At 45.7% G+C, this 3717-nt stretch overlaps 1 pseudogene; it reads left to right on the top strand.

The window, feature by feature from the left end:
* The window catches only part of LOC102851727, a 4464-nt pseudogene extending 1454 nt beyond the window's left edge, over positions 1-3010 (top strand).
* The last annotated feature ends 707 nt before the right edge of the window (positions 3011-3717 follow it).

Below are 3717 nucleotides of genomic sequence, written 5' to 3' on the forward strand. Positions count from 1 at the left end.
ATAGATAGATAGATAGATAGATAGATAGATAGATAGATAGATAGATAGATAGATAGATGGATAGATAGATAGATAGATAGAAAGAAAAGGAACAGGGATAGCAAGACTAGGAGAAGCAGATGGGAGAAGGAAAGAGGTCAAAAAAGTGCACTTGGCATCCCACAGCTGCCTGGCCCCACAGCTGAGCTGTCACTCTTCCTTTGGGCATGGTCTCTGACAAGGTTACTCTGAGGCCATGGCAGAGAGAGGCAAAGCAGGCCACTTTATAACTTTATCTAAGCAACAAAAAGAAATCAAGATTGCTGTGCCACCCACAAGTTGCCAAAAACTCTCCCCCTCTCTTTGCTAGTGAGAGTGATTGCTGCTGCTTGACCACCTAAATGCAGCTTATATTCACCCTAGTGTGTCCTCCTTATACCCAAGTTATTCATATGTTCAGTTATAGAAGTGCAGTGCTTTCCAATCCAATCAAGTCTTGGCTTCCTTAGATTCTCTCTCAAATCTAATGAAAACTCACATGGTTCTTTTGTAACACCCTCTTACCTGAGAGGGTGTGGGTGCCATAGTTCTTCACTGAACATAGTAACAATCCACTTTATTCAGTGGGAGCTATGTTCCCGGAGGGTGCTTTGGCTGGAGAGCAGGAGGAGCAGCTGGGTCCCTTGCCCTTTGGTCGTCCCCAGTATCACAGATCAGGGGCTGCATGTATATTGAAGAATTCAGCCTTCTAGGTTCCCTTCTCTCTCAAACAAACTCAAACTTGCTGCTGTAAAGTTGATTCCGATTCATAGTGACCCTCAACTGGGCTCTGAGAATGCACATCTTTAGGGGGAAAGACTGTCATTTCCCTCTCATGGAGCATTACAAACCTCATGTTAGCAACCGGGCACTTTCACACTATCAGGGTCCTGTGCTCTAGACTACTGCTTTCACATGCTAGACACCTCCTCTTGAATATTCATTGAACCCTGGACACCTCAGCCTAACAACTGGTCATTTCTAACACTTGACGTCACTCCCTACTACCTCGACCTCTTGCTTTTCAATCTCAGCATCACCATCCAACCAGTCACATGTGCAGCCACTTTCAGCTTTGGCACCAGGGTCCCAGGTTCTAGTCAATTGGCCCAGGCGAGAAGGGATGCACACACCATGGTGCTGCTTTCTGTAAGAGCGCTGTGTTCTTGAGTGGGCAGGGAGGTGTCTTTCCTAGCCCATTCTCCATCCTCTCTCCATCAAGTGAGCACAACCTCAGAGGCATCAGACCTGGGCCAGTTCCTTCCAGGACAGTAAGAAGCCGAGTCTGAGGAGAGACAAGAAGCAGCTCAGGCCTCAAGCTAAAACTAATGGATGGAGTGGGGTATGGCTTGGGGATTTTATCCTAAACCACATTATCTCCTCCCTCTTACCTTGTTCCCCCCTATCCTAGTGCTGGCTTCAGTGACGAGACCTCAAAGCAGTCTATCTAGAAGATCAATCATTTTGTCATAAACATATCCGAACATACAGAAAAGATGAAAGACGTTTACAGTGACTACTGTATACCAACATTCACGTGTCAATCCCTGCTATATCACACATCCAGTTTCCCTTTGGCCCACCTCATCCATCCTTCTTGATTTTGTGCCCTCCAAAGCTTTGCAGGTGTCAGTTCATTTCTCCCATAAGCACATCCATATGCATCTTATTAACCATAGTCCAATGTTTGTGGCTCTTACAAAGAAAACTCTCAATATGACATGTCAGGTCTGGTAATTGGAGTGGAGGCGCCAGAATGGAGTTGGCTAGAACACCTGGACTACCAATTCTTCCCTTTTTAAAACCTAAAGCCCCATCTGTCCCCAATTTATATGCAATGGGTATATTCTATTTTTAGGTGGTTTCTAAAATCAGACTTAATATAGTGCCCTCTTAAAAAATAGTTCTATTGTGGCACCAGCCCCAGTCCTACTGGCACTGCAGCGCTCAGACCACCATTGCCAGCCACCTCGACCTTCGCTCAGGGCCGCCCTCTCCGGTGGATGACGGTGCATGCGGCCTGGGGCTTGGCCTGGCGCTGCTTCTGGCATTGGTGCTGGCGCTGGCTTGGCCTGGCGCTGCTTCTGGCATTGGTGCTGGCGCTGGGGACCCCATGAGCCAAGTCCACAGTGCACAAGGAGCGCAAGGAGTGTGTGGAGGGGCCACCCGAGGACAACCAGAGCTTCCAGTACGACCACGAGGCCTTCCTGAGCAACGAGGACTCCAAAACCTCTGATCAGTTGACATTGGGCAAAGGCCAGGAGAGACTGGAGAAGGTTGTGGATAGAATCAACAGTAATGGGGATGGCTTTATTACCAGGAGGAGCTGAGAAAGTGGATCAAATGGTGCAGAAGAAGTACATCTAACAACAGTGTTGCCAAAGTCTGGAAGGATTATGATTGAGACAAAGATGACAAAATATCCTGGGAAGAATACAAACGGGCCACGTATGGTTACTACCTACAAAACGGGGAAGAATTTCATGACAGTTCAGATAATCACACCTTTTAAAAAGATGCTGCCTCATGACAAGAGACAGTTCAAGGCCATAGACCTCAAGAGTGACGAGTCGGCCACTCAGGAGGAGTTCACTGCCTTCCTCCATCCTGAGGAGTTTGCGCATATGAAGGAGATTGTGATTTTTGGAAACTCTGGAAGACACTGACAAGAACGAGGATGGCTTCGTGGATCAGGGTAAGTACATTGCTCATATGTTTTCACGTGAGGACAATGGCCCAGAGCCAGACTGGGTTTTATCCAAATGGGAGCAGTTTAATGAATTCATATATCTGACCAAGGAGGGAAAGTTGGACAAAGATGAGAGTCGTCACTGATCCTCCTTTAAGATTAGGACCACACGCAGGTGGAGGCCAGGCACTTGGTAACGGATGAGAAGCTAACAAAAGAGGGTATCTTGGAGAACTGGAACATGTTGGAAGCCAAACTACTAATTATGGGGAAGATCTCACAAGAAATAATGATAAACTTTGACCGACACATGTGTTACTGTTCTCGGCCTTCTTGTCTTGAATGGTTGTCTCATTTACACAAACTGTGTCTCCAGAGCAAAACAAAAACCAACTTTATTGCCTCAGATTGGGGGTTAAAAATGTGCTTTCCTCTCCATATTTACCAGAAATAGTCATCACCATTTCTGCAGTGAGATTTCTGGCAGAATACATAGACACCTCAATAAACTGCTACTTTCTATGATGATGCATTGCTACAACGTGACTTTTTGAGTTTTTCTCATTAAGTTGAAACTTCAAAACACTGAAACTTGAAAATGGTTTGTTTTTTAGATGCTAGCTGGGTGGGTATGGAGCAGGAGAAGGCAGCATATGACATTTTAATTGCCAGTTTTCTTCTTTAAATGTTTGCCACTATTCAGTAGTTGGTGAGGGAAAATTCTGGTTTTGTAGGCAGGATTATTTCTGAGCAAGTCTGATGCTTTGGATTCTTCCATTTTTGAAGTTGGCCTCTGAGCTGTTACTGTAAATTATATTAAAACCTCTGGATGTTCCCATATAGACCTGTTAATGTGCACAGTGAGGCTGCATCTCTGGGTTTTTTGTTTTGTTTAGTTCTTTACAAATAGAAGCAATCAAGAGCGAGCCTGGGGGATCCCAGGGGAGCAGACACCTTGTGAAATGGGGAACACAGACCATCCCAGTATCTGTGCCCATTACATCATAGAG

The sequence above is a fragment of the Elephantulus edwardii genome, unplaced genomic scaffold (assembly GCF_000299155.1).
Source record: "Elephantulus edwardii isolate Elephantulus edwardi_28Jun2011 unplaced genomic scaffold, EleEdw1.0 scaffold00133, whole genome shotgun sequence".
NCBI classification, from domain to species: Eukaryota; Metazoa; Chordata; class Mammalia; order Macroscelidea; family Macroscelididae; genus Elephantulus; species Elephantulus edwardii.